The 20,299-nt window shown below is 37.9% G+C and overlaps 1 protein-coding gene across 2 annotated transcripts in view; it reads left to right on the top strand.

Moving 5' to 3' along the window:
• Nucleotides 1-4,110: 4,110 nt before the first annotated feature.
• ITPRID1 (ITPR interacting domain containing 1) overlaps nt 4,111-20,299 on the top strand; it is a 103,769-nt gene continuing 87,580 nt past the window's right edge. For both annotated transcript variants that reach the window (XM_019443741.2, XM_053897534.1), the window contains exon 1: nt 4,111-4,245. The gene's annotated coding sequence lies outside the window, so the exon portion shown is untranslated. The remainder of the gene's footprint in view (nt 4,246-20,299) is intronic.

The following is a 20,299-nucleotide window of genomic DNA, read 5'->3' on the forward strand; positions in this document are numbered from 1 at the left end:
CGTTAAAAAAATTTTTTAAAAAAAATTTATTGAGACAGAGATATGAGATATGTACATATATCTCGATATATGTATTGAGATAAATGGTATCTATCTATATAGACAGAGAGACAGAGACAGAGACAAAGAGAGGCAGAAAGATAAAGACACAGAGAGAGATTTGATAAAGAAACATCTCCACAAACAGGAGTAAGAGGAAGTGGATTGACTAAAGATTGTTCAGTAGATGATATTCAGAAAATTGGCTCACCATATGCAAAAAAAAAAAAAAAAAAAAAAAGTTTGGATCCACACTTTATACTGTATATTTGAGTGGACTCCAGAGGTATAAAAGACCTATATATTAGAGGTAAAGCTATAAAATGAAAGGGGGGGAGGGACATGATAATTTATTTAATCATTAGGTGGCGAAGTACTTCTTAAATAAGAACCCCAAAGCACAAACCAGAAGGCAAAAATTGGATTTGACAACATCAAAATTAAAGACCTCTGTTCAATGAACCGCTGTATAGATTATGTTAACATATGGGTGGCAGATTAGGAGAACATATTTGCAACTTCAAAAACCAACAAGGGATTAATCTAGAAAATACAAAGGACTCTTATGAATCAACCAGAAACAAAAATGAACACAGTAGAAAAATAGGCAAAGGTTATGACTCTACAATTCAAAGAAATGAGAGCATGGAAGGATAAAAGCATATGATGAAATTCTCAACCTTGTTAGTGAAAGTGTAATGAGAGAAATGAAAATTAAAGTAATACAGACATAGTACTTTATGCCCATCTTAATGAAAATCAGATACCACCCTGAGTTAACAAATGCCTGTGAAATGGGATCTCTCCTGAACCACTGGTGAGAGTATGGACAATACAACACCCTTCTGGAGATCAGTGTGGCACAGCTGGGTGAGGTAAGGAATGCATGAACCCTCTAGAACAGGCGATGGCCTGACCTATAGAGATGAATAGGAGTAATGAGTCCATAAGGAAAAACCAGACAGAAGAGCAACCAGATCATTCCATTATTCTATAGCATAACGTTCCCTTTGTGGTAATAAGGTGGACCATGGATGTTGATGTTACCAACACCCACCATACATTCCTACTCAAAACAACAAAGAGAATAGCCCAAGACGCTAAGCCTCTCAGCTATGATATGTCCTTCACTCTTCAAGGGTAGCTGAAACCTCTAAACTTTGGAGGTGACATCCTGAGTTAAAAAGAGACCCCAGGTAGCTGTAGTTATTCAAAACACCATGGATCCTTGATATTAAGTACATCATTTACACAAAAACAAAGTGAAAATGTAAGCTTAGATATATCTGAGTCATCATTCTTCCTGATCCTTGACTCTAGACCAGCCTTTGTGACTTTGCCTAACTGACTCTGATCCTGAAATCTGACTACAAGTTATATATCCCAGACAAACTCATACACAAGGTCATGAAAGTCTGGTCATGAGAGACATGAACAAGAATGCTTATAACGTCATTGTTGGTGATTGAGTAGCACTGGAGCCCAGTTGAGGCTCTATCAATGGTGGAATGGATAAGTAAAATAAATGGACTGAGTTTGAATCTTATTTGACAATTAGGAACTCTACAAGCAAAGAAGTAAGAGGAGGTTTTTCCTGATAGAGGAAAGAAGCAACATCTGTATGGGTGTGATGTGTGACAAAAACAAAAAATGAAAAACAAAATTATCTTTTAGGTTCTTCAAACAAGTACAATGGTGAGTAAGTGAGTGACATGGTCAGATCACTACTAGCTATGAGGATAGATTGGAATGACAGGAAGTCAGGAGGCTGGAAGACCAGCAAGGTAGCCGATATAACCCAGAATTGTCTAGTCTTAAACAGGTGGTGGTGGTGGTGGAGACAGAATGGAAAGGATAAATTTGAGAGGAGTTAAGGAAGAAGAATTGACAGGGCTTGGTTGTGAAGGGAATGAGGAAGAAGGGATCAATCTAAAATAATCCCCACATTTCTGACTTGAAATTTGAGTGAATGTTTATGTCATTAACTGAGATCAGAAACACGGGGGAATATTTTCTGGGCTTAACAAGTATAAGTCTATGAACAAAAACAATTAAGTGGTTGGCTCTGCTGTCTGGAATCTTTGAGTTCAGTGGGTAAGAAAACCACATAGACAAGTGATATTGTAGCAAAATTGCAAGGAACAGTAATGGCATTGGGGAAGGGAGATTAGCTGCCTTGGGGGGCATATCAGCAGTAGATAAGAGTACAGACTCTGGAGCCAACCATTGGTGTTTGAATCCTAATTCGTCCTCTGAGAGGTTGTGTTCCTAACCTTTCCATGTCTTAGGATCCTCATCTGCAAAACGGGAATGACAGTAGCACCTATCCTGCAGGTCTGGTGTGAGGTTTTCATTAGGACAGTGTTGGGAACATAGTGCTTTAACTGGTGAGTTAGGCATGTCCTCGAAGCAGTATGATAATGTGAAAAAGGGATTCAGATGTGGAGGTAGAAGCATACATTGTTGTTCAGGTCATGTGACCTTGGACAAAGCAAGCCATCTTTCGGACTCTTAGCTTCTCACATGTTACATACGGAAGGAGAAAAAATAAAACAAACAAACAAACAAAAAAAAGAAACAAAACAAAAAATATCTTTCCTGGCCTGGGCATCCAACAGGTCTTTAGAAACAAAGTAAAATAATGGATGCATTTAATGAAGCTGTAAAGCCAATGGAGCAAATTATAATCACTAATGTGATTTCACCGGGGGAAGAAATGCTAACAACAGAACGTACTTGCTGTTTCAAGGGTTTGCCAGTCTGTGGGAACAAGGAAATATCAAGGACAGAGATCTGACCTAGGGATAGAATTACCAATGCATTCCACCTTCCTTTCAGGGTTCTTATGACAATTAACTTGCCAAGTTTCAACCACAAGACCATATGTTTACTAGATCACGTGGGGAAATGTGGTTTGTTCTGATTATTTGTTTGCATTAACATTAGTGCAGTGCTTCATTTATTATGTTGGCCCAAATTCAATCTGTCAGGAGGCTTCACAGCACATAAAGTGTAAAAATATTCAAAATGCAAGTGATTTTTAAAATAGGAGAACCCTAAGCTCACCTCCCCCCTAGCAGACCTTGTTGGCAATCACCTTGGACCTCACAGAGAGTGGTACTCATGCTGATTACAGTCCCGACCCTTTCTAAAGATTTGAAGATCCTTCTGAAGTGCCAAAGGAATATTCACATGTACCAAAGACAGCTTTAATATTTAATAAAATTTAATTATTCTAATTATTTGGAAGTTAGTATTCAGTGACCTAATTCAAGGTAGGTCATTTGACCAACGAGACCACCCACTTTCTGAGCACTCAGAGTAACTAAATATACATCAACTCCTCCCTTCAATGTTTTCTTACAATTACAAATGGTATGCTAAATTCATACAGTAACTTGTAGGATCATTATAGTACCCAAATTCACAATTGTTATTTTCTAAGTCATAAATCATACCCCAAGGTGAGGCTCCACATAGCCATACAGATGACTTTATAGCCATACATATAACTTTGCAGTTCCCCAAATGGATCATCCTGTTCAATAATTTTCTACCTTTGTTTGATATTCTACTTTCAACATCTTTCCCACTACCCCAAGTCTAGCTCAAACCTCATCCATCAGGAAAACTCCTACTCATGCTTCAAAACTCCTTTCAGACACTACTCCTTGGTGAAGCCTTCCCAAATTCCTGGTTGATAATATGTCCTCTATCACTCTGGGTCCTCAACATTTCTCCATGGAAGTTACTAGTTGTGGCCCCCAAAAGGCTGTGAGATCCTTAGGGAGAGGAAAGTGATTTGTTCTTCACGTCTCCTTTCCCCAGCCCTGGGTCTGGCACAAGGTAGACCTCCAAAAATCTTGTGGTGCCCATGCATACAGGAAGTCTCCTCTAATTTGGCTCATTTGTCTGAAGGAGCCCCACTATTTCAGATCCCTGTTTTGAATGTTTCCTGATACAAAAAGATCAGGAAAACAGGTTTTTCCCTGGGACAAATGGGTGTGGATTATGAAAATGTTATGCAAGATTAGTCAAATGCTACACTGTTTCCTTCAGGAACTGTCCAGGTACACAACTGCCAGAGAGTTCAGGAGTGGAGTTTGTGTTGCAGGTGGATGAGGGCCGATGGAGGCTGTTGTGATGACCAGCTTCTTGAGGGGGTGGGCTTTGCTTGTCCCCTGACTTCTACTCCAACGGGCCGAGGTAAGACTGTTCATCAGTTTTGCCTTAGCAACCTGAATGTTCTTCTTGATCACTAAAAGAAGGGGCATAGAAAGTCTGTACCCTCTTTCCCTCTTCCTATTTATAAGTACTTTTTATTTATAAGTATTTCCAAGTATCTTTTGACTGTGACCAAGCTAACACGCTTGGGTTGAATGCAGGGGATGTTGATGAGACTTCAGCTGTTAGAAACCAGTAGAATAATGTGAAATGTTGTCGATCATGCAGAGGCTGAGGAGTGAGGAGGAGACAGAGGAAGGGGATTAAGTCTGAGTCTCTGTGGGTGGGGGCAGATCACAGAGGATAATAATCTAGAGCTGTAGCTAAGAAAGGACAAATACATGGTGTGGTCATGAGACCTAGCTGAATGCAGAGGAGGGGAGAAAGGAGGGGGGCAGAGAGAGAGAGAGAGAGAGAGAGAGAGAGAGAGGAGAGGAGAGTCCAGAGGTAAGAACTACTTATAAGCATGATGCTCCATTTCTGGTTTCCAGATGGTGATATTTTTGTGTGAGGATGTCATTCAGAACAATGCTCAGAATGCCCTAATCAGAATGATATTTTGGTACTTTGTAGCGATACAAAGTATGGCTTTAACAGACATAAGTTGTTGATTAATGAAACATGCTAAAACTAATGAAATTGAATGTTCCAATGGGATAATAGAGCAGATTTATACATATATATTTCCATATCAACATATAGAAATATAATTGCTTTTATTTGATACATGTGTGTCTGTCTCATTATATAATAAAAGTAACTGTACTATCAGTAGATACTTTTCTAAAGTCACTGCAGGGGTCCCTCTCACTTCTCCTGGTTCCAAAATCACCATCACGGGGGTACCCTCTGGAGAGCAGGACGGTCTCTAGTAATTGTTTATTCATATTTGATGATATGTTGCTAAATAATAACTTTCCTTGGCCACTCCCCCAACTCCTCCAAAACAGGAGATCAAGAAGTGAGGGAGTTTGGGGGAAAGGATTTTTTTTTAAGAAAATAGCTGTAGGGCTGCTTTTTAATTCCTTTTTGTACTTCTCTGTTGAAAAATACATAGAGGGATAAATGCAATGAGACAAACAATCTGCTTTCTGCAACAACAGTAAAGGGAAGTCTAGAGAGAAACCAATCATGATATGTTCATACAATGGACAACAATATGGCCACTAAAAAATAAGTCAGATATACATGCTTGGTCATGGCATGATGTCCAGCAAGTGTTTATAGTTGAAAAATGCTGGAGGACTATAATTGACAACAGTTTTTATGATGATTACTTCACAAGACTGAAAAGATAGAAACATTTTCTCACTTCATTTTGCATACATTGTCTTGTTTAAAATGTTTGTGATGAGCCAAAGTGATATGTTTCTTATGTAAAGAACAAGTAATCGAAGGAGGGGAGTGTGAATTAGAGAATGAGAAAAGACAATGAAGAAATCAGGGCACAAATCCCAAGAATGTGATCAAGGTGTACTCTTTTGCAGAAGGGACTAATGATTTTCTATTTCATGTTATAAGGGGCCAAAGACATTGTGTTAGGAAAAGACATAGTCTAAATATGTATTAAATAATCCTTAATAAGTTATGTTGCTAATAATATAATGGGCTCCTAGTTAAACATTGAATTTTTAACCAATTTAATATAATATTAATAAATGGGGGCACTCAGGAAGGAAGGGGAGTACTTTGGAAGCTTAGTTTAATTGTCTTTTAAACCATGGGGTGCACAAAACAACTTGAACAAGTTGTAGAGAATCCCAGAGACACAGGGTTGGGCAAAGGAGAGGGGCCAGAGATTAATAGTAAACCCCATTTTATAAACATCATATTTTATAATATGCACAATATTTCATCACCTTAGTGTCTTATTGGAACTTTAGGTCATTGTGCAAAGGTTTTTTGGTACATATGTATAGGTTCTAGAAAATAAGTATTGAAAATATTTTCAGGGGCACCTGGGTGGCTCAGTTGGTTAAGCGACCAACTTCAGCTCAGGTCATGATCTCGCAGTTTGTGAGTTTGAGCCCACGTTGGGCTCTGTGCTGACAGCTCAGAGCCTGGAGCCTACTTGAGATTCTGTGTCTTCCTCTCTCTCTGCCCCTCCCCTGCTCATGCTCTATGTCTCTCTGTCTCTCAATAATAAATAAATGTTAAAGAAAAAAAATTTTTTTAGTATTTTCAAAGAAGAGATTCAATAAATCAAACTTTAGACTTCATGTAAAAAGCCCACCCAAATTATACGATCTTGTTTGTTTTCTTATTTATTTCTATTAAGTCTATGAAGTCCAATTATGCCTTTTACCCTATAATTTTAGACACCCTGGCTATCCTTCAAATCTCAATAGAGAAAACTCAGGGATAGTGGGGATATAGTATATAAAGATGGCAGGAATTGTGGTTGAGTCAGAGATAGCAAAGCTCAGGAAAAAGTAAGTCACCCATTCGGAGTGACAGAGATAGTGGAGGGTGGAGCCCAGATTTACATCTAAGTCCAAAACTATACTCTTAAGAAAAAGATAAATTTTGCCTAATTCAAAAGTATTATATGCTCACATAGCTATAATTAGAGCCTCACATACCCTTTTACACTTTCTAAAAGGGCAATCTTTATAGAATTGTTAAAGCAGTGACTTCTCTGGGAGAAGATGTGACTGGCACCAAATGTTCCTGACCCAGAGGTTGCTGTGAAAATAGTGTTCCACACAAGAGGTATCCACTCCATTGGATAGTAAAAGAAAGATGGATATATGCTAGATGGAATAATGGCTCCCATAGCAAAGATGTCAATATATTTCCTTGCATATCAAAAAGGACTTCAGGGCACATGGGTGGCTCAGTCGGTTAAGCTTCCAACTTTTGCTCAGGTCATGATGTCACAGTTCTTGAGTTCGAGTCTTGCATTGGCCTATCTGCTATCAGCACACAGCCTGCTTCGGACCCTCTGTCTCCTTCTCTCTCTGCCCCTCCCCTGCTTGCACTCTCTCTGTCTTTCAAAACTAAATAGACATTTTTTAAGGACTTCATAGAGATGATTAAGTTAAGAGTCTTGTGATAGGAAGATTATCCTGAATTATCTGGGTGCACCCCGGGTGAGCACAGGGGTCCTTGTTGGAGAGAGGCAGGGGAGTGACTGAGAGAGGAGATGTGTTAACACAGGTAGAGGGTCCATCAGAGAGATCTGAAGATGCCACCCTGCTGGCTTTGAAGCTGGAGGAAGCAGCCATGAGCCAAGCAATGCGGGCGGCCTCTAGAAACTGGGAAAGTCAAGGAAATGGATTCTCCCCCAGAGTTCCCAGAATGGCATGCAGCCTTCCTAACACCTTGATCTGAGCCCGGTGACACCCAGTTTTGACCTCTGACCTCCAGAACTATAGGATAATAAACGTGTGTTGTCTTGAAGCTAAGTTTGTAGTAATTGGTTACAGCTCATTCGGAAACTAATACCACTGTGATAGGTTTTTCTAGGTGAACTTGTTGTTTCAAGCAATCAGTGTCACTGAGGGGCAGGAGTGAGATTGTGGAGAATATGGCTGATTAAGACAGAGCAGAATCTTTGATGTTGGAAGAGCCTCAGAGTGTGACTTGTAGATGTGTAGACAGTGAAGGGTGCTTCTCCATCATTCTTCCTTAATCTCAGGCCCAAGGAAAAAACAGCATAATTAGAGTGACATACATATAGCAATATGTTCACTTTATCACACAGGATATTTTCTGCAGATTGTAGAAAATAAAAAAAAAAATTTAACTAAGATCTTACAAAATAATTATCCTTGTATTCAACCCTTTCATATTTTAACCATTTGTTAAATAATTAATAAATTATTTAAAACTTACAGAAACAGACTTTCTGAACCAATTCCCACAGAGCATACATTTCCTGAATCTCAACCTTCCATCACCTTCCAGAAGATCCAAAAGAAGAATTTGGGCAAGCCATATAATCTCCGTAGAGTTCTTATTTTGTGAAATTATGCCCAATTCATTTAGATGGGAAAAGAATCTTGAATCTTAGATCTGGAAGTCGCCCCAGAGGTGGCAATGGCCCAAATTTTTCATTTTGCATGTGAGGAAACTAGAGCGGTTACTTGTCCAAGATTTCACACTGCATTGCCCTCTGCCTGTGTCCCCAAAGGCACAATATTCCAGGATCTGTACGAGGTAGTAGGAATGCAGAATATTTTTTTTTCCTTGAGAATTTTGTAATTTAAGAAGAAGACAGACAAAACAAACAGCATAAATGTATAAAATGGTTTCTTGTATGGGGTGCCTGGATGGCTCAGTCAATTAAACATCTGACTCTTGATGTTGGCTCAGGTCATGATCTCATGTTTTTGTGAGTTCAAGCCCCACATTGGGCTCCATGCTAACAGTGTGGAGCCTGTCTGGGATTCTCTCTCTCCTCTCTCTTTTACCCTCCCCCACTCACACTATCTCTCCCTCTCTCCACATAAATAAACATTAAAATTAATTTTTTAATGGTTTCTTATAAATACAATCACAGAGGTAAGCACAAGGCACTGGTTGAGCTTAGAGGAGGGGCACACAGCCCAAAAGAGCATCAACCATTGATATCTATTGATTTTAAAAATAAAACTTCTATTCACTTCTTTTTAGTTTATAAAAATAATTATGCCCTTGGTAAATTGTTTTTAAAATACTGTCTCTCTGAATATATATATATAATTTTAATACATATATTCCTATCTGTCACTTAGCACACTATCACAAAAAAATCTTAATTTTAAAGTCACTGAATCTCAGAGTTGGAGAGGATGTACTACTAAATGCCATCTAGGCCAATTTCTACATGAATAAAACTTTTTATTTTTTAATAGTGTTAGATTTATAGAAAAATTGCAAAGATAGTACAGAGAGTTTCTCATGTCCATTTGTCCCTATTATTAACATCTTACATTAGTGTGGTACATTTGTTGTAATTAATGAACCAATACTGATACATTATTATTAACCAAAGTGCACACTTCATTTAAATTTCCTTAGTTTTTACCAAATGTTCTTTTTTTTTCTGTTCTACAGTCCCATGCAGGACACCACATTACATTTTGTTGTCACTTCTTCTTAAGCCCCTCTTGACTGACACAGTTTCTTAGATTTTCCTTGTTTTTGATGGCTTTGACATTTAAAAAAACAAAAACAAAAAACACTGATCAGGTATTTTGTAGACTGCCCCTCAGTCGGAATTTGTCTGGTGTTTGTCTTCATGATTAGAGCGAAGTTCTGAGTGTGTAGGAGGAAGATCACAGAAGTAAAGCACCATTGTCTTCATACTGGATGAAGGGTACATGACTATCAACATGACATCGCCATTGATGCTCACCTTGATCGCTTGGTTCAGGGACTGTCAGGTTTCTCTACTGTAAAGTTACTCCCCACCCCCCACCTTATACTGCACTCTCTGGAAGGAAAGTAACTACGCATCGTCCACATCCACGGAGTGGGAAGTTAGAAGGTGGTGTATCTACCTACATTATTTGGAATTTTTCTGCATGGGTGACTTGTCTGTTTCCCCACGATCATTGAGGACTCATGGATATTGATTTTAAACTTTTAGTTATGATCTCATACTGTTTTATTTATTATATGCTCATATTGTACCAGCTTTGGCCATTAGGAACTTTTTTCAGCAGGATTTTGTATCTCTGACATACCACATCAGTGTATGTGTATGTGTGTGTGCTTAGCACTTCCTTACTTTCTGGTGCTGTCAGGACCTATGAGTTTCTGTTTTATATTTCCTGCCCTAGACCTATAATCAGCCATCTCTCAAGGAGCATTGCTTCCTTATATTGGAGAAAGGTATTAGAAACCAAGGCATGCTTATTAACGGTGGGGTGTTTTGCTTCTAGGCCCTCTCAGCTGACAGAAGAAATGTGTGCATATATATACATATATATATATATATATATATATATATATATATATATATATATTAGTTGATCAATTTTAGACTTTATTTTTCTTTCTAAAACATGTGCTATAAATTCCTTTCTGAGCGCTGCTTTTGTAATTTTGTGTTTTCATTTTCATTGAGTTCAAAATATTTAAAAACTATCTTGAGATTTCTTAGCTCACATTGTGTTGTATAGAATTGTGTTGTTTAATGCCATTTGGAAATTTCCCATGCTTTTTTCCATTACTTATTTCTATTTTGATTCCACTGTGCATGAGAACGTATTAAATCTTCACATTTGTCCAGTCTTGTAAATGTATTTTTTAGCCCAGAATGTGGTCAGTCTTGTTGAATGTCCCATGTTAGCTTGAGAAGAATGCACATTCTTCAGCAGGTCGATGCAGTTTTCTATAAATGTAATTTGGATCAAGCCAGTTAATAGTGTTGTTCAGGCTTACTGATTTTCTGCCTACTTTGTGTATCAGTTTCTAAAAGAGGGGGGTTGAAGTCTCCAACTATAATAGTAAATTTGTCTATTTCTCTTTTAAGTTCTACCCGTTTTTACGTCATTTTTTGGATGTTTTTTGTTGGGTGCATATACAAGACCGTTATGTCTTCTTATGTAATTATATTATGCCCATCTCTATCCCTGATAATCTACCTTGCTCTGAGGTCAGCTTTGTTTAAAGTGTATATAGCTAATTCAGCTTTCTTTTGATCAGTGTGGTATATCTTTGTCCATCCCTTTTATCTTTAATTTATCTGAGTTCTTATATTTAAGTGCATTTCTTATAGACAGCATAAAATTAGGGCTGGTTTTTTTTTTTATACCCTCCTACAGTATTTGGTTTTTGACTGCTGTGTTTAGACCATTCACATTTTAAGTGATTATTGATGTAACTGGATTAGTATCTACTATGTTCGTAACTGTTTTCTCTTGGTTGCACTTGTCCTTTGTTGACTTTTTCCCCTCCCTTTCTGCTTTTAATGAGCATTTTATATGATTCTGTACTTCCTGGCTTAGTTTGTCAATTCTATTAATTTAAAAACATTTTTAGCGATCTCCCTAGAGTTTACAATGCACATTTTAAACTATTCTAAATTCACTTTTAAATAACGCTATACCACTTCTGGTGTAGTACAGATACCTTAAATTGGATACCCAATTTCTCCTTCCCATCCCTGGTGATATTACTGTTACCCATTTCACTGATCCATATGCTATAATCACTCAATACATTGTTATTATTGTTACTTCAAACAGTTATACTTGAGATCAATTAGGAATAAGAAAAACAAAATGTTTTACTTCACCTGTATTTATTTATTCTTCCATGATACTCTTTTCTTTTATCGATCCAAATTTTTTACCTGCATCATTTTCCTTCTGCGTAAAGAAATTCTCTTCACATTTGTTGGCAGACAATTCCACTGATGATGAATTTTCTCAATTTTTGTGTTTCTGAAATGGCTCTATTTTTCTTTACATTTGAAAAATAATTTCACTGGATCGAAAATTCTAATTTGGTGGAATTTTTTCATTCAATGCTCGAAATATTTCACTTCACTCTCATTTTGCTTGCTTGGCTTCTGGTGAGAAGTCTGCTGTAATTCTTATATTTGTTCCTTTGGAGGTACATTTCCCCTCCTCTGGTTCCTTTCAAAATTTTCTCTTTGTTTTTAGTTTTCTATGGTTTGAAAATAATATAACTAGGTATGATTTTCTCATATGTATATTATCTGGTGCTTTCAAATTTCCTAAATCTGTGGTTTGGAGTCTGCCGTTAATTTTGGAAAGTTTCTGGCTATTATTTAAATATGCTTTTCTGCTCTGCTCTCTTTCTTGTGTTTCTGATATTAAAATTATACATGCCGCATCTTAAAATTGTCCCACAGTTCTTGGATGTTCTGTTTTAGACTTCATTCTTTTTCCTCATTGACTTTTAGTTTGGGAAGTTTCTACTGGCCTATCTTTAAGTTCATCGATTCTTCCCATGGCTGTGTGAGTCTCCTAATGATTTCATCAAAAGTGTTCTTCGTTTTGTTGCAGTATTTTTTCATTTCTAGACTTTCCTTTCAATTTTTTCTTAAGGTTTCCCTCTCTCTGCTTACATTACCCTTCTTTTTTTCTTACATGCTGTCTACTTTTTCCATTATACCCTTAACACATTAATCACAGTTATTTTACATCCCTTATGTGATCATTCCAACATCTGTGTCGTATCTGGGTTTGGTTCTAACAATTGTTTTGTCTCTTCAGACTATGTTTTTCTTGCCTTTGATATGTATTGTAAATTTTTGTTGAAAGTCATACGTGTTGTATCAGGTAATAGGAACTGAGGTAAGTAGCCTTTAGTGTGAGAATTTATGTTAATCTGACTAGGTATGGGGCTATGTTTAATGTTTGCTATAGCTCTAGGTACCAGAGTTTCAAATTCCTCTAGTGTCCCTGTTTATAGCTCCTATCTTGACTTTGGTTTTCTTTAAGTAACTCCTCTGAGAAAAAGTGACACAGACAGAGACTTATAGCTCTTTCAGCTATAATTCCCTTTTATTATATTGAAACCCCATTGGCATGTTAGTTAAATGTTGGGGAGAGGAAGCATTCTACAATCTTCCGATTAGATCTCTGTCTTTAATGGCCTATATGTTAGGGTTGTGACTTTCACAGTTCTGTTGTGAAAAGACTGTTTGGTTAGTGGGATAGCCTTCTCCTTCCTGCCCACATTGCCCCACCTGGTAGCACCATTCCCCTCTATATCCTTAAAGCCCGACCCCCGTTGACTACGTTTTGTTTTGTTTTCTCCATAGGTGACATAGGCTAAAATGGTCTAGTATAGGAGAAAACTCTTCTACAATTGGAGTAAGAGTCTGTCAAAGTCTTTTTCCCTTGGAAAGCTCCAAAGACTATGGAGAAGGATCTGAGCATATTTCATAATACTTTCAATGCTTTTCCTCTCCCTTTCCCAGAGCCATGAAGGGATCTTTCCTTCATCTTCTCTGTGAGGACCTGGTAGGTTTCCTGGAGGTAAACCCCACAAAAATGTAAGAGGTTGTCCTGGATTGTATCCATGAGGGATCATAGATGCTCTCAAACTGTGTCAAATTCAATGTGTTTGTGTTGTGAAATAGTAACTCACATACCACCCTTCATTAGAATTGTATCAGGTTTCAATCTAGATTTAGAAAATGTTATTCTACATTACAAATAATACTACATTTTTTATTATAGTCTGTTCTCAAACTGACACTTTTAAATTTTGTTAATATTTACTTATTTTTAAGAGACAGAGAGACGGTTATTTATTTTTAAGAGACAGAGTGTGAGCAGGAAAGGGACAGAGAGAGGAGACACAGAATTTGAAGCAGGCTCCAGGCTCTGAGCTGTCAACACAGAGCCCGACACAGGGCTCAAACCCACAAACCGTGAGATCATGACCTGAGCCAAGGTCGGGCACTTAACTGACTGAGCCACCCAGGCACCCCTCAAACTGACACTTTATTTTTCAGTTGTAGTTGACGTTATTGCCCTACCTTCTCCTTTAAATCTTGAAGGATTTTTTCTAGTTTCTAAATTATTGGAGAGCAATGAGTCAAATTTTCATATGGAAAAGAACCTAAACTTTAAGGAAGCTGATTTCCATGTTATTTCTAACAAAAACCAATCTGTGAATCCCTCAGTGCCATGAAAATTTTTTTGTACATCTTACTTGTGAATGTGTATTTGAATTCATATTTTCAATATCACAAGGAAAATGACATGTAAATTTTTAATCTGTTTCCTTTGAAACTTAATGAGTTTTCATTGTGTCATAAAATAAAATGCTTAAGTGAAAAAAAAAAAGAGGGGCACCTGGGTGCCTCAGTCGGTTGAGTGTCTGACTTCAGCTCAGGTCATGATCTCGCGGTTGGTGAGTTCAAGCCCCGTGTTGGGCTCTGTGCTGACAGCTCGGAGCCTGGAGCCTGCTTCGGATTCTGTGTCTCCCTCTCTCTCTGCCCCTCCCTTGCTCATGCTCTGTCTCTCTCTCTCTGTTTCAAACATAAATTTTAAAAAAACATTAAAAAAAAGAAAAGAAAAGAAACCTGGGCTTTTTTCTTACTATGTGAAGTTTGTTGACAAAAATGATAGTTGTAAGGGTGATGGTTCTTCTTGAACCACTGAAGAACCAGCTAAACTAAAATGGCTTAGAACCACTATATTGAACAATACTGAAAACACTCATGGAAAGGAATGTGACAAGGCACATTGTAGGAAGCATAATATATCACTAATATAACAACTTTCCGATGATCCTGATACTTTTCCGTACTCAAGACAATGTGTAGGCCAGATGAGTCCATGTACCATTTTTTATGAAATGTCTCTGAATAATTGACACTCTCCCTTCCAACTAAACATGCTTAGTGGCTTTAGTAGAGAAAGGAACAAAATCAGTGCCATTGGTTCAGTTTATCAGACATTTACCGAACAGTTATTTATTTCCTATGAGCACAGTAAATGGGAATATGATCCAGCTGCCTGGAGTGTCCTAGAAAACTTTCCCCAAATACCATCCATTTGCATCCTGAAAGCATTTTATACCTCAATTACAGTGATAAGCAATTTGCAGCATATGCAATATGCAGCTGTTTTGAGTCCTGGCTAGTGGTCCCATTTCAGGAGTAAAGATTAGAGAGCTGCCTCCATTGTGTTACTTTTCTATATGGTCAGATTTAACACATTCATTGTTAAAAAGCAATTTCGGTCTTCTTACCGACTTTCATTATTCTGCAGAGTGGGTAATCTAAGTCATAAGAATGTACATTTTCCCCCATGGGGATCAGTTAAGTGAGACATTAAAGAAAGGGTTTTGTTGTTGTTGTTGCCAGTAATAATGCAGCCCATAAACTTTTAAAATATATCTTGAATTGCTCTGCTTCTAAAAAAAAACTTCATTCACCTATCCTCTGTTATCTTAGATTATTTCACATAGCGTTACAACTTTTTGTTTATTACTCTATTTCCATCCTAAAAAGAGAGCTCCTTAATTCAGTGAGACTATCTTATTTTTACATCTGTAGTACCTAGAAGAGAGTTAGCCCAGAGCTATTGTTCAATAAATACTTGTTGAGATGAAATTAATAAGATTCTATTGAGATTTGAACCTGGCCTCTTTCATTACTGAGCTCTAAACCTAACCTATGTATCCAAGCTGCCTGCACAATTATTAGTATTGTCATCATACATACAAATCACAATGCATCTAAAATGACTGTAGTAAGTTTAAAGACCATTCTTCATGCATTATTGCAGTGATCCCTACAATAATTCTGTGAAGGGAGCATCTGTAAAATAAATGTTTTCATTTTACTGGTGAGAATACTGAGATTCAAGAATTGAGATCTGCCCAATGTCTCACATGTAGTACACACTGGAGCCAGCTCTGGGTCCTAAGTTCTAAGCAATTTATGCTTTTCTTTTGTGTAACATGGGGTTTTTCTATCTCAACACTCTTTTGGTATTTGGAACGGAAAAGTTCTTTGCTGCTGGGAGACGGTGCCTGCTCTGTGCATTATAGCTTGTTTACCATTATCCTTGGCCCCTATTCATTAGATTCTAGGAGCGTCCCCCACCCCACTGTGACAAGAAAAATGTCTCCAGGCATGGCCAAAGGTCCCATTGGCAAAATCAGTTACAGTTGAGACCCAATGGTCTAACAGTAGGCACAATGTGGCACAAAGTACTCTGGGACCAGCATAAATAAAATGAGGGTAAAATGGTATTTGGGGAGGTCTCCTTCACAGTGGAAACAGCATTTAATTTGAATTTTTACTGTAGAAAGATTGAATTGACCTAGCAGGATTTATTGTGATGAGAATGAATAACAAATATTTGTTGAGCATTCATGATGTGCCAAATTTAACTCTAAGGGCTAAAATATAATAAGCATTGTTAAATGTCTTCTTAAAATGAAACACCATCTTAACATCCATCCAGTGGAACATAGAGCTATTTTGGGTCACTTAATCTCATGATATGCATTTAACATCTAGATTTATCATATTATCTGCTAAAGATTACTTAGGAAAGAATTGCCTCCAATTTATTTTTGTAGCTTACTAACATAAATCAGTCCCAATCATCATTTAATTGTACTGTACATGGAGTTTGTATTTTCTAGTAAGTTTCTGGCTCATTGGGAATGTTCAAAACTATTGAATTAAAGTGTCTTTGCAAAATGTGGAAGGAAGGAAAGCTTACCTTTAGCTCTTGTCCCTGTTCAGCCAGGGTTCTTGGAACTGCGTAGAAACTCTCTCAACAAACATGACAGCTTGATGAGCCCGGGCCTAAATCTACTTCCCATCTATTCAGAACCACTGGAAAACTGAAAAAGACTCTGACATCTCTGAAAATATATGCTTTCTTTCCCTGAATTAATCATTTGGAATATGTATAGGAGCTGTTTGCATACTCTTTGTATGATCTCTAGAAATATATATAATTATTAAGAGAATGGATTTGGGGGACAGATAGACCTAGACTTGCCTACCTCCTACCTCTATCCATATGAACTATATGACTGAGGACAAGTTGTTTTAATATCTGTGAATCTCCGTTTCCTCATCCACAAGATGAGGATAAGAATGATTTCCACCTAGGGCACCTGAGTGGCTCAGTCGGTTGAGCATCCAACTTTGGCTCAGGTCATGATCTCATGGTTTGTGGGTTCAAGCCCCGCATCAGGCTCTGTGCTGACAGCTCAGAGCCTGCAGCCTGCTTCGGATTCTGTGTCTTCTCTTTATCTGCCCCTCCCTCCCCCAGTCATGCTCTGTCTCTCAAAAATAAATAAATGTTAAAAAAATGTTGTTTGTGTTTTTTTTTTTAAACCAAATTTTTTTTAATGTTTATTTATTTTTGAGACAGAAAGAGACAGAGCATGAACGGGTGAGGGTCAGAGAGAGGGAGACACAGAATCCGAAACAGGCTCCAGGCTCCGAGCTGTCAACACAGAGATTTGAACCTAGCCTCGACGCGGGGCTTGAACTCACGGACAGCGAGATCATGACCTGAGCCGAAGTCAGCCGCTCAACCGACTGAGCCACCCAGGCGCCCCCAAAAAAATGTTTTTTAAAGAATGACTTCCACCTAAGTTTCTTGGGGGGATCAATTAATAAAGTGTTGTCACACTTTTCATGTGGGATTTGGCACAAGCCAATAATAAGTGGTGGCCATCGTTACCATCACCTTATCATCTAATTTTTGTCACAATTACTAAATACAGAATTCCTATATGGGAGGACTCCCTTGAAATGAGAGTGGGTTTACCTTTAAAGGTATGTTGACATAATCTTTTCCCTAAAATAGGAAACACTTCAATGGGTCTTAGTAAACAATGAGGGTCTGAAGAAGATTCTAGGGAGGCTGAAGCTTCCTCTCCCTACTGCAGGCTCAGTCTCTGATCATTAATCTATCACTACCATCATCATTCACATCTTCTTTGTAAGATAGGTTTTCTGAGGGTCTGAGTGGGAATTGTAGCACTCTTCCATCCTAATCAATATGTCTTTTTAAATATTTAATAATAGGAGGTGAGTGTGTGTATAGAAGAACAATGACAAGAAGCAGAATTGACCAGAGTTCAATCAGGAGAGAGGATGCACTAACCAGAAACAATGATTCTGAAATACTGAGATTTGTTGGGATTTACTCCATAAGAGTTGTCTTGGAAAATTTGAGGGAAAAAATGTAGATTTTCTCATCCCACCCCAGACCTATTGACTGACTAAAAACATGCTCATTCAGGTTTGAGAACCCTTTAACCAAAAGTCTCAACTGTCTGTTGTCTCTCCCTATGATAACTTACTCCCAGTAGATATTTCAACAATGCATCCAACTCTGTTCCAGAATGCAAGCAACCTGATGATTAAAATTTGGCTTCTCATGAAGGTCAAAGGTTTCAGTTCTTTAGAGCTCACAAGTCTGCTTTAACTTTTGGCATTCTTAACCCTTTTCCTCATCTTGCCCTCCTTCTGGGTCTAGATTCTCCTCTCACTCCAGACTCTCTCTTGGAGTGAATTCATCTGTCACCCTGGCTTCAATTAGGAGTTATTTTGTGGCTGCACATGTATGTTAGTCCAGACTTCACTACTGAACTCTAGACTCACTATCCAAATTGCATTGTGATACTTCCCCTCAGTGTTTCCAGGGGAACCTCAAACTACATTTGCAAAGCAAAACACACTGGATCCCTCCATAAACTTACTCCTCCTTCTATAATCCCTGCCCAATAAAGGAAATGGTATTGTCCACTTGCCCAAGTTGGTAACCTGAGAAAAATCTTCGACCACTGTCTCCCTCCACATTGAGGACAGTCAGTAAAACCTACTGATTTTTTTCTGCCACGTAGTCCTAAATTACTCACATTTTTCTCTCTAATCTTGGGGCCCCGGTTGTAGCCACCATTATATCTCAACTGGTTTTCAGCATCCTGCCTTGAGTTTTTGTTCTTTCCACTCATTCCACTCTCCATATTGAAGCAAGAGGAACTTTTTAGAATATAAATTTGATCATGTCACTTCCTGCTACCCTCAGAATAAAATGTAAACCTCTTAATAGCATATGACATCTTTCATGATCTGGTTACTCCTTCTCATCTCTGGCTATATCATTTGACACTGACTCTTCATAAGTCATGCAGTAGCCGTACCTAGATTCTTGCAATTCTTCAAGTGGACCATTCTTTCTCTTGCCTGAAGACCTTTACACATGCTGTTCCCTCTGCCTAGATCACCCTCCTTCCTCCCACCCACGTAGAGCATAGGGGGGTTACCTTTACTTACTGGCACCTTAAGAAGGCTATCCCAGACAAAAGAGATTACAAGTGAAATCACTTGATCAGGAAGACATTAAAACTGTGCTTCTTTTAGCCTGTTTCCCAGGATAACCCATTAATGGTTGAAGCATTACATAGGGGATTCCTGAGACTTTAGTTCTAGTGCTGAATATACCAAAATTTCATTTTGTGACACTGTGAAATCACTTAGCTTTTCTGGGTCTCACTTTTCTTATCCTTAACATTCTATTACAAGATTTCTGTGTTAACCCAAAGAGATCAAGACTGTGAGAATGGCATACTTATTGAAAATATTCATGGCATCACTTTTCTAGTCTCACTTTTGCTCTACCCTCACCTTCCTTCTAGTTGGACAACCCCTACCTTTTAGTTTATTTCTCTTCTCCTTCACCTCCTCAACTAACTAAAATATCAAGTTTAAATTTGATATTTTCCAGGATGTTTCTTCCAAACCCTCAAAGCTGGGCTGAGAACTCGACTTATGACTTCCCATAAAACTTTCTCTTTTTCCCCAGAAAAAACTTAGCAACTCTACTTGTCATTTTGATCTACTTTATTACCTCCTCCCTTGGACGGTGAACTAGGTCACTTTACTTTAAGTACCGATTTGTGGCTAAGGTGTGTTCTTCTGAAAGCTGAGGGGCAGACCTACAAGGAAGTGTTCTATTTGGGAGACTGTTCTTAGAATATCAGTGCACTGGCTATCAACTGCACATTGTTTACCAGGCTTTGATATATATTGTATCTTCTTTAATTTTCATGCAGAAAGCTTTTTTTTTTGTATTCAGTGATGTACACATTACTTTTTCTGAATTAACTACACCTCTGAAGAGGAATTGATTTTCCCAAGACCATTCTAGTAGGAGCTATGTTTAGATAATTCCAGTCCTAATTCCTAGGACTGTTCTCCTAATTCCTAATGCATATTTCAATGCATGTGCACTGCAATCTCTCACTAAATGAGCTACATTAATAAATAGATATGTAATTAATAGTCAAAATATGAGTAATTGAGGGTTTCTTTGTAGATGTAATTGCATGCTCATTTTTATTTTAAAAAAATCACTTTAAAAAATCATCTGATATAAAAACTGTTAAAATAAAGGACTTCATTTTCTAAGTCTAGTTCTGGACATGATATTTTGAGTAAAGTTTATTTTATCAATTAACCTTTGTCCAAGACCATCATATCCTAATGGGTGGTGCAGAGATCCTGGTCTTCTCAAGGTTAAGTGGGCAACGGATGCCACAGGAGGAGAAGGACGTGGTGTTACCCCTAGCCTTGAGA

Source organism: Panthera pardus, unplaced genomic scaffold (assembly GCF_024362965.1).
Source record: "Panthera pardus isolate Hobbes unplaced genomic scaffold, ASM2436296v1 HiC_scaffold_8, whole genome shotgun sequence".
Classification (NCBI taxonomy): domain Eukaryota; kingdom Metazoa; phylum Chordata; class Mammalia; order Carnivora; family Felidae; genus Panthera; species Panthera pardus.